Below are 11,751 nucleotides of genomic sequence, written 5' to 3' on the forward strand. Positions count from 1 at the left end.
GCACACTGGTGCTAACTATGAACAATTTAGGTGTTGGCCACCCATAGTCCAGTGGCCCAATTGTCCATTTTCGCAATCAAAGAAAAAGAAAACATTTTGTACACAACATGACAGACATTTTGCATAACTATTTACATTCTAATAAGTACTCTTTCCCTTATACAGTTGACTCTCTATACCTTAGAGGGGGTTGTCCCCGAGTGCTGCGCTGGGACCTACGTAGCTCTGGTGTTTGCCCCTGACTACGTGGTGTGTCTTCTATCTCAGCACTACAGGTGGGCCTAACCCCAATAGGTAAGCGTGATGGTTGCCTTTGTGATCTAAGAGTCGCCAAGGGTATGACAGGTTCACCACTGACAGGGGGTTGATCCTCCTGTTCCACTGCTGGCGTGTCATCTCGTGCTGGAGCGGACGGTTCTTTAGGTGGATCCGGAACCTTTTCTGTTTCTGGCTCGACCAACTGCGGAAACGTCAAAACTGGTACCACTATGGCATTGTTTATTCGGGTCCAAGTTTTGGGGAATTTTCCAAGGATGGTTTGAATCATCTCCCCTTCTTTCTCTTGACTTTGGGGACTTCCTTGTACTCCTTCCATTTCTCTTTGGATTCTGCACCGTTCAGGACACGCTTTCAGGCGGTCTCGAGAAATTGCTTGATAGGTCTTGCCTTCATCCTTGCTTATGAGGCATACCTTACTATTGTCAAAGTTGGAGGGGATAATGGTGTAGGGCTCGTTTTCCCACTGATCATCCAATTTATGCGTCCTCCGCTTCTTCTTGAGGACTTGTTCTCCAGGTGCTAAGGGAGTTGCTGGGGCGGTTTGATTGTAATGCTGCTCTTGTCTCGTTCTTGCTTGAGACAGGCTCCTCTCTACGCACTCCTGGACCTTACGGTACCGCTGCTGCCGTTCTGTATCCCAATCCTCTATTTCTTGAACCGCCTCGGGCGACACAGTCCCCATCTCAAAGTCTACAGGCAACTTGCCAGGTCTGGCTCGCATCAGGTAAGCGGGGCTGCAGTTGGTCGAATTCACTGGGATATGGTTGTACAGGTCTACCAGATCGGGCAACTTTTCTGGCCATTGGTTCCTTTCCTCCAGCGGTAGGGTCTTCAGCATATCAATAACCACATGGTTCATTTTCTCGCACAGTCCATTGGTTTGGGGGTGGTACGGTGTGGTTCGGATTTTCTTACAACCGTACATGTTACAGAACTCTTGGAACACTTCAGCCTCGAATGCAGGACCCTGATCAGTCAGTACCCTTTCCGGATAGCCGTGAGGTCGACAAAAGGATGCCTGGAACGCTCTAGCTGCTGTCCTGGCTGTCTGGTCCTTCACAGGCACTACTACCAGGAAACGAGAGTAATGGTCCACAATGGTGAGGGCGTACACATAGCCTGACCGGCTTGGTGTTAACTTCACGTGGTCCAGGGCCACCAACTCCAGGGGCTGCTTCGTGACAATTGGCTGTAGGGGAGACCTTTGGCTAGCATCATCCTTCCGCCTCAGGTTACACGGGCCACAGTCTCGGCACCACTTCTCGATCATCTTTCTCATGTGCACCCAATAGAACCGATCACGGAGTAGGGCCTCCAACTTCTTCCACCCGAAGTGTCCTGCGTTATCATGATACGCTGCTAGGACCATTGGAGCATCCCTCTGCGGAACCACTATCTGCCAGACAAGTTCATTTGTTCGCCAGTTGACATATCTCTTGCAGAGCTTGCCTTGGTAGGTGAACAGTCGTCCCCTCTCCTTCCACAGCTGCTGGGCTTCCTCTGGAGCGTCTGGGCCAAGATGGGTCTCAGCTTGCGCTAGCTTCTCTTTGACCAATCGCACGGCCGGGTCACCGTTCTGTGTTTCTTCCCAATTATGGTGGAGTAATGGGTTGACCGAGACCTCGTGCTGGCTTGAGCGCTTCACTCCCACCGCATGCTCACACTGGGAAACACCTTGGTGATGGAAAGCCGGTAACTCTATCTCTTCGAGTTCATCCATGTCTTCTCCAGACTCGGGTAAGTGAGGCATTCTGGACAGCGCATCAGCATTGTTATTCTTCTTGCCAGCCCGATACTTGATGGTAAAGTCAAAGTTAGACAGCCGGGCCATCCATCGCTGTTCCATCGCACCTAACTTGGCTGTTGCCAGGTGTGTCAACGGATTGTTGTCCGTGAAGATGGTGAACTTGGCCGATGCCAGATAGTGCTTGAAGCGTTCAGTCACTGCCCAAACAATAGCGAGGAACTCCAGCTTGAAGGAACTGTAGTTTTCTGGATTCCTTTCTGTGGGCCGAAGCTTCCTACTGGCGTACGCTATCACCCTCTCTCTGCCTCCCTGTACCTGGGACAGAACTGCTCCCAGGCCCACGTTGCTGGCGTCTGTATACAGTACAAACGGTTGGCTGTAGTCAGGGTAGGCCAGAATTTCTTCTCCCGTGAGAGCCCCTTTCAGCCGGACAAAGGATGTTTCCAGTTGGCTGCTCCATTCAAATGGAGGGCTCTGCTTCTTAGCCTGCTTTGGCTGGCCCACCAGGAGATCTTGAAGGGGCGCTGCTATCTTGGTGAAACCATCAATGAACCTTCGGTAGTAGCCCACCAGTCCAAGGAACTGCCGCACCTCCTTCACTGTGGTGGGTCTTGGCCAGTCCTTGATTACAGTGACTTTCTCCGGATCAGGTGCCACACCTTCTGCGCTGACCACATGACCCAGGTACTGTACCTTTGGCTTCAAGAGGTGACATTTGGACGGCTTGATCTTCAGGCCATATTTCGACAAGGACTCAAACACTTCTGCTAAGTGCTTCAGGTGGTCCTCATAAGTCTTGGAGTAGACTATGACGTCATCCAGGTACAACAGCACGGTTTCAAAGTTGTGGTGGCCCAAGCAGCACTCCATCAACCTTTGGAATGTCCCTGGGGCGTTGCAGAGCCCGAATGGCATACAATTGAACTCACAGAGGCCCATTGGTGTCGTGAATGCAGTCTTCTCCTTGTCCGCCTCTGCCACGGGAACCTGCCAATACCCACTGGTGAGATCCAAGGTGGAGAAATAGTTAGCTGACTTTAAGGCTGTTAGTGACTCCTCTATTCTGGGCAGTGGATAAGCATCTTTATGTGTAATGCGGTTAATTTGCCTGTAATCTACACACATTCTCATCGTACCATCTTTTTTCTTTACGAGCACTAGTGGAGCTGCCCAGGGGCTACAACTATCTCTGATAACCCCAGCCTCCTTCATTTCCCGTAACATTTCCTTGGCACACTGATACTGTGCGGGGGGTACAGGGCGGTATCTCTCTTTAATGGGATGATGATCACCCGTGGGGATTTGATGTTTAACCCCTTTCACCTGCCCAAAATCTAGGGGGTGTTTGCTGAAGACCCGCTCGTACTCCTGTACCACCCGGTAAACCCCATGCTTTTGGTGCGAGGGGGTGGAGTCGGTGCCTACATGTAATTTTTGGCACCAGTCTTCCGGCTGCCCCTTGGAGCCATTGTCTTCCGCCTGGTCGGACGGGATCAAGGGTTCCACTGCTTTAATGGTATTGTTGCTGACAGTGTACAGTTTTGCTACAGTGGCGTACCGGGGCAATTTGGCCTCCTCCTCCCCACAATTCAAGACACGGACGGGCACTCTCCCCTTGCGGACGTCCGCTACCCCTCTGGCTATCAGGACTCCAGGCCTACTGTCTGAATACACCGGTTCTACCAAGGCCTGGTAATCCTGACCCTTGAGGCCTATTGCTGCCCGACACCATATCAACATTTCACTTCTTGGGGGTATTACAATGGGGAGGGGGTCACTTACCCTCACACTGCCAATTTCTCCTCCGGCCAGCTCTACCTGCTGCCTCCTCATCAGGGCTCTGATCTCCCTCTGTAGGGCACGCTGCTGCCCGGAGCTGGCGGTTTCAGACGCCTGTTGCAACAAAATTATCACTTCGGCAATACAATTTTCTATCACATTTGTACCAATGGTTAGCAGTGGGTCAGATTCTTTGCGATCAATATCTACAATTATCATCCCCTGACATGGCAATTCCACCCGCCCCACTTTAATGGTTACTTCTTTGTACCCAATTTGAGGTAAGGGCTGACCATTACTGGCCACAATTGTTAAATCATCATCTGGGCCATGGTCAATGTCTGAATCAGCCCAATATCTTTTGTACAGTTTGTGGGGGATGGTTGTTACCTGGGACCCCGTATCCAGGAGGGCATTCAAAGGGATCCCATCCAGCACAATGGGAAGGACCAGTCGTCCTCCCACGTACTTGCTGCGGCTGGGGTTTGAGCCGGGCTTCCTTACACCTGGGGGTTGGCTCCTGGCCCCAGGCTCAGCCCGTTTAAAGGACAGCGTCGTGCAATGTGGCCCGCCTGGTTGCAGTGGCGGCAGATCGGTTGTCCTGTTGAATCATACCGGTCTGTGTCTCTGCCTCGGGTCGGCGGAATCCTCCTCTGTCGCATCCATGGGACGTCCTCTGGGCTGGAGGCCAACTCGATTTTTGCAGGCGAGGGGGTCATTTGTAGAGACTGCACGGTCTTGGCAAGGGCAGCCACAGTCTTGGTCAGCTCCTGGAACTGCTGTCTGAGCTCTGCAGTGGGATCCTTATCCAGGGACTGCCCCTCAGCCCCTGCAGTGGCTCGTGTTGCAGGCACCACCCCGGGGTACGTGATAGCAAGAGGCCGGAGGGGTACTGGGTCATTCGGTGTAGATTCTCTCAGTACCCTGATGGCCTGGTCCTTAAACTTGGCAAAGTCCAGAGCAGGGTTCTGCAGGACCAGGATACGCAGCTGGGTCCTGTGGGCATCTGACAGGAGCCCCTCTATGAACTGCTCAGTTAGGAGTTTGTCTTCTTCACGTACACTCTCTGGGTCCACCTGTTTAACTGCTTTCAGGGCCTCCTGCAGGTTTAAGGCATAGTCCCTTATGCTGTCTGTGGCCCGCTGCTTGCACCCAAAGAATCTCATCTTTATCTCTGCTGCGGTGCGGGTGTCAAAAGTACTCTTTAGCTTGGCCAGTATCTGGGCTGCTGTCCCTTTATCTGTATCAGGCCAGGACTTCGCTTCACGCTGGGCTGCGCCGGCTAGCTGTCCCATTACTATGCCCACCTTCTGGCTCTCAGTCAGAGGATACACCCGGAACAAGCTGTGCAGGCTTTCTCTGAAGTCACTCAAGGTATGGGACTCCCCGGAGTACTGCGGCAGCCATTCTGCTCCCGGTATGTACGGCATGGTGATCGGCATTACCGGCGCTACAGTGGGGGCTGGGGCGACGGCGACTGGGACTACTTCGGCCGGTGCTGCGGCGCCTTTGGCGATGGCAGCCACCTGCTCTCCCTCGGAGTCGGACATCTTCCTCCCCCTTAGTGAACCTTACCAGGCTCCGTTCACTTTTCAAATTTTCCTCTGGGTCGCGCGGGGTTAACAGCGCTCTGCTCTGATGGCGCGCTCCCTTCGCGCTCTTTGTCAGGCACGCCCCCCTTCTTTCTGCGCTCAGCGAGGCTAATGGCGGCGGCAGTTTTCAAACAATGAAACACGCAGTAACACAGTCTTTTAAGCGCAATTCTTCAGGCGCACAGTACCCGGTGTGACCGGGCACGAAATCCTGTTCGTGACGCCAAAGTTGACTCGCCCACCCCAGGGCTATGGGACACCCGGTGCCGGGCCGGACTAGTCCGGTGGTAGTCAGTGGTGGCTGGGCCCGGCTCCGTGGCCCTGGTGGGTGTCAGTAGAATATGTGGCTTGCTTGTTAATGGTTGTGTTCGTGACGCCACCTGTGGTATGCGGCTATTAAGCCGCCGCTGCTGTGTGAGGCCTCCGGGGTGATGATATAGCAGCTATGGTAGTACTGCTCCCCACAGGTGGAGCAATGCCCGGGGCACAGTTGGTGCTTGTGGAAGTCTATGGTGCTGTGTGACTAACACGGTGCAGGGCCGACAAGCAATGAAAGAAACAGGCACAAACAGTAGTCTCTTTACCTTCTCCTCTTTTACTCGGCAGAAACTTAGTCCTGGGAGACCGTCACAGATGGTAAAGGTGGTCCGGCCGGCCTGGAAGTGCCTGGGGTGATCTTTGGCCAGTTGAGTATGAGGCCTACTCCTTAATCTTTCTCTGCTGTTTTAGGACACTGCACTTTGGGTTTGCAATTGCCCTCTTGCTGCTGGGACTTGTTGTTCGTCCCCTTTTCTGTGTGGTAGACTGCGCAGGCCCTCTCTGGTGCTTCTCTGCTGGAGCCCACACCAGGCCCTTGGAATGCAGCTGTACCTTCAGATTGCTTCTGGGACAGGGGGCTTGCAGCTCTCCTGCCCTCCGGATTCAGCTACCAGGGATGGATTTTATGCCCTGGCAACTACAGACTCCGATGTCCGAGTCTCTGCTGTGCCTCTCTGCTCCCCTTGCTTCACTGGGCCAAGCTATCCCAGCTCTAGGCCCCAGTTTCACAAGGCAGCACTACTCTGCGTCTGCACTCTTTCACTCCTGTCTCCAGACTAACCCCCACTTCCTCCTTCCAGCCAGACTTAAGGAATGCTCCCTGAAGTTCCAGGTTCAGAGCTCCCCCTGCTGGCCGGAGGGAGAACTGCGGTTGGTGTTACACTTACTGGCCAATAGATCTCCCAATTACCTCCAGGCTCAGCATTAACCCTTTGGGAGGGCAATGCTGTTGTGGCGACCAGATCCTGGGGCGCCACACTATTGATCCAAATCCCGAGAGAACCAGACTTCACTGGTGAAGCACTGTAGACCAAATCTCGAGAACCAGACTTCGCCAGTCAAGCACCAAAGCCCAAATACTGAGAGCTAGACTTTGCTGATCAAGCACCGAAGACCTAATCTCAAGAGGCAGACTCCGCTAGTCAAGCAACGAAGACCGAATACTGAGGACCAGACTTACCAAAGACCAGACGCCGATTACTCGTTCCAGAAGATAGAAGTGCTGAGTGAGTACTGAGGCCATTACTTCCTGTTCAGATGTACTTTACTAATTGAAAAGAGTTACTAACTAAAATTGGACTTGCACCTTAACAAATTGTACCATAGCCACATTAGGCCATGTGTGCTGATCAACTGTGTTAGTCCTATGTTACTGACTCATCCGGTTAGGTAGAAGTGGTGACTAGAAATTAGTGAATCTGAAAGTTAGGTAAAAACTCCGACTTTTCTAAGAAAACAAAGTTTGGGTTTGGAGTTCGAGTGCTTTACGAATTCAAACCATTCATGCTAGCTTCACTGTGCTTGGGTATGCACGGTGTTCAGCCCAGTGTGAGCCACTTGCAGTGTTTATTCAACTTACACTGAGTGTAAGAACAGCGTGATCTGATGTAGTGTGCACCAAACGAAAAAGAAAATGGAAAAAATCCAGCCCACTCTCCTCCCGGAAATGTTCTGTTTATGGCTGGCTGCATGTGGGTGGAGACCCGAACTGCCAAACAGTGATTTGAAATGTAGCTCAGGTCAATTCCGGGTCTAAAACCGAACTTTTAAAAAAGTTCAGGTGGGCAGTAAAACTTGAACTTCCACAGGTCCACTCATCTCTAGTGGTGACCAGTTGGGGGTGATGCCGACGTTTCCCTGACAGAGAGCTAGGAGGTGGGTGAGCGGCAATGTGTGCTATAGGTTTACAGACTTGCCAGAGGAAAAGACAAACCTGACGTGCCAAAAAATACAAGCTCGTGACTGTAGGAGGAAAACCTGCAACGTCTTCAGGAGAGAATGGCTATACTGAAGTCCATCAAAGTAGATGAGGATTTCTTGGACAGAGCAGAAGGATGTCTTCACAATGTTTCGAGAGAACTTTCCAGCCCACCTTCAGAAGATAATGACAGAGCAGAAATACAGTTTTTGTCCATGTATATTTTGTACATGAAATTTGTCCTCAGTATTGAAAATGTCCCTACAGTTTGTTTTGTCCAGTGGTTTCTAGAAACCTCCACCCATTCCTTAGGGAAAGATACTAATAACACAAAGATGCCGTCAGTTGCTTATAGATGTTCTTATCCCAGCGGAGATCACAATATTAATTAACTTTTACAAGAAGGTGATTTTCACAAGAAACTAATTGAGGATTTTTTACATGTATTTCTCTTTTGTAGTAGAATTTTTTTTTTGTGGAATATATTTCAGATTTTTTATGGTTTATAAAAAGCATTCTAAATGAAAAAGCAAAAATATCTCTTCTATAGATAGAAGAAAACTAACTCTCTGGTCCTACCTATCAACGGCTACACTGTATGAAGTCCAACCCTATGAGCCAAATCAGAAACCATTAATGGTGAATCCACCTGTCCGTAGAACAAGAGACACAGTTATTTTGCTTCCCAAGGAGAACTATTCCCCATACTTTTTTTCATAAAGAATTGCCTTGAGGTCACTTCCTCCATGAAATGCAAAATTTACTTTCATCTGAATACAACATCTTGGACCACTGAGAACAGTCCAGTTCTTTTCCTCCTTGGCCCAGGTAAGACGCTGCTGGAATTGTCTATTGGTCATGAGTGGCTTGACACAAGGAATTCGACAGTTGTAGCCCATGTCCTGGATACGTCTGTGTGTGGTGGCTCTTGAAGCACTGACTCCAGCAGCGTCCACTCCTTGTGTATGTCCCCCAAAGTTTTGAATGCGGGAATAAATGAAAAACAGGATGCGCTCCAGTGTGGGCCTGCTACAAATGCTGGGCATAAAAGTACGAGGTACTACTCACCCCCGATGGTTGTGCACCCCTGCAAAACTACAGTGGTCACCTGGATTGAGACACTGGAACACAGAGATCTGCAGCTGCTGGTGGAGCACAGTGTCTCCACGTGTGATGGGGAAGGTGTTCGTCAGTTCCTCCTCAGGCTGCAGCGGTCAGGTCTGTGACAATGGATGCGGTCAGGAAACTGGCCGGGCAGGGAAGATGTTGTAATTGCATTCAATCCCCTCCCGTGATGGAGGTGGATAGATTCTTCCTGGTCCACTGCTGCACCATACACCTTCTCAATTGCAATGATGCAAAGTGATAAACATTAGGAATTAACAAAGAAAATGGTGTATAACAGGGCACTACAGACCATGGTTGAAGGAATAATAATTTATATTATTGCACTATGCTTTTTAAGGACTATGCTGTCCTCTTCCTCAGGTGTTCTTACAAGGCTGCACCCAATAGACAGTCACGCCCACTAGTTGGATGCGCCCATTTCATACACTTGTAATGAATGAGACAGTGCCCATTAGTCGAGTTGTGGGCGAGAACATGAATAGCGCACAACTGTGATCATGTGACCACCGTTCTCCCCTCATAAACTGGAGAATCCTTCAGCGCAGTGTGTGCGCTCGGAGGATTCATAAGTTTGCAGTCACACAGAGTGACACATTGCCATGAGTGTATCTCACTTGGGGGGGACCCCGGGTGAATCTGGTGGCAGAAGGTCACAGCGCCTTGCTGCTGGCAGGTTCACTACTGTTATTTGATAACATCTCCTTTCTTGTGGTGCTGCATGGGTTAAGCACCCTTTCCTGTTTTGGCTGCTGGCTGTAGCTTCCAATCTCAGATGCAGCTCTTTAGGATCACTCCCTTTCATTATTTAAGTCATGTGATCTGATCATATGATTCATGTGATCTGATCATATGATGCTTGTGATGAAAACTCAATTTCTTTGTTGTCCACTTTGGAAGGTTCCTGATCAGGAAGAAGTCTGTCGTTTTGTGAGCAGCGGTGGCGTTGCACTGAAGCTGGCTGGAGTGTTTTTCCTTCTCATCTATTTCTCCCCCCGGGTATCCTATATACGGAATGGGTGGCATGAGCTCTTCGTCAACCCCACTATATGCTAAAGGAAGACACAAGGAGGACACACAGGGAAAGATACATGAGCTACTTACTACAGATGACACAGGCAGAAGTTCAGCAAGCTTCAGGAACAATACCACAGATGAGGACAAGCTACCTGCTTGCAACCAGAGCTTGAATGAACTGAATAATATAACCAGCACCAGTTCAGGGAAGATGGGAGTATTTAAGCACTAAGAGAATACTGATGATCAGCAGCTGGGTGGAAGGTGAGCTCCTTGAGAGATGAAAATCCAGCAGGAAAGTGAACTACTACAATGAATACTGACAGCAGGAATAAAATATGTTTTGCACAGCCAAACGCTGTGACCTTCCATTGCCAGAAACCACATGAATACATGAATATCTGTCACCCGTGACACACCTGTGACACTTCCAATAGATGCAAAAATGACAGCAAAACCACCAGAAAAGTTGTTTGAGGAAAACCTCTTAGGCTTTTTGCCTATGGAGTATTTTTGCAAAGTTTTTGGGAGCAGAAAATCCATTTTTGAGGAGTTTTGGAGGAGGATTTTGAGCGTTTCTCCATTCTGTTTCTGTTAATTTTTCGGCATAAACGCCTAAAAAAACCCCTCCATGTGCACATATTCTTACGGGTATACATTTTGTGGTAATTTTTCCATCATTTTTCAAAGGGGATGTAGTGTGAACATACCCAAAGGGTATCAGAAGGCAGGATAGAACTAATGTCAGATTCCGTCACCCAAGATGGGCAATTTGTCTATAGAGAAAATGAGGGTCGGTTGCTCCCTAAAGACCCCATAGTAGCTGTCCAGGCTTTTTCTATGTTATGTACGCCCTAAGCTTTTGGTTTTATCCATTTCAGTCTATCTGATTGCTTTCACGTGCCAAATTCCAGGCTTTTCTCTATCCCGTTCTTTTTTTCTTTCTTGCGTCTTTCGAAAATGCATTTTGATTAAATCTATTCAACTTGTTAGTAATCCTCGGCAGAATGAAAGGACCATGCCTGCTTTTTTTATTTTTTACAATTTTCCCTAAAGTATTCTGCTAAGTGTGTCATTAAAATACCTCCCAACACCTGCTCGCCGGAGAAAAGTTGATTAGCAATTAAGACATTTCGATAGCCATTAGCCACAGAAGAGGGTGTTGTGCGCGGAAGATAAATGTTGCATCAAAGCCGTGTTTGGAGACTGTTCAATAAACCGGCCGCACACGCAGGAGGAGAGGGAGAAAATCACACGTCTCCGAGTGCCGGTTCTGCTCTGTGCTTTAATCTCTCAGGGTCTCCAGCTGTTGAAGTATTAATAATTTCAATAAAAACGTTATTAAGATCTCCGAGAACGTCTGAAGTTTTGAGGCAGGAGAACATAAATGTGACAAACTAGTAGTGAAGAAAGTTGCCGGATGGTGAGATGTTTTTGGAAGAAGCACACCGTAATTAGAAGATGTTGGCTGGCTTGAATCATCAAAGAAAACAGGCGTAAAAAGCTTTGAAAAGTTCCTAAATTTTGCACCAAAATGTTGCTACTTTTCCATTTTCACCTCTGACAAAGTGGGTGTAACTGTGATGGTTCGAGGCCATGATGGGGTGTAAACAGGTGCTTCACACTATATCCTGACACCTCATCAAGTCCGGGTAGGGACCCAACAAAAAGGGGTCGCCTTGACGTTGGCTGTTGGGCTCACAGAAAACTGGCCATTTTTGTGTGCTAAGTATCTCAATTTTTACACGTTTTTCATGACAGTGATGCAAGTCTATATTCCCATATTTATTGTTTCGCATATCTTAGCACTGCAGAGTGCAACTGTCTCCTTTTTGTTACTGTGTTTCATGTTTAGTTCGCACCTATTCACATTAGAAAGGTAGGATGTGCCATCAGTACTTTTTCTTAGATTACCTCATCAAGACCAGCATGAAAAACACCGGTCTTGATGATTTGGGATCCAACGATGCCAGAGT

This window comes from Anomaloglossus baeobatrachus, chromosome 1 (assembly GCF_048569485.1).
Source record: "Anomaloglossus baeobatrachus isolate aAnoBae1 chromosome 1, aAnoBae1.hap1, whole genome shotgun sequence".
In the NCBI taxonomy this organism is placed as follows: Eukaryota; Metazoa; Chordata; class Amphibia; order Anura; family Aromobatidae; genus Anomaloglossus; species Anomaloglossus baeobatrachus.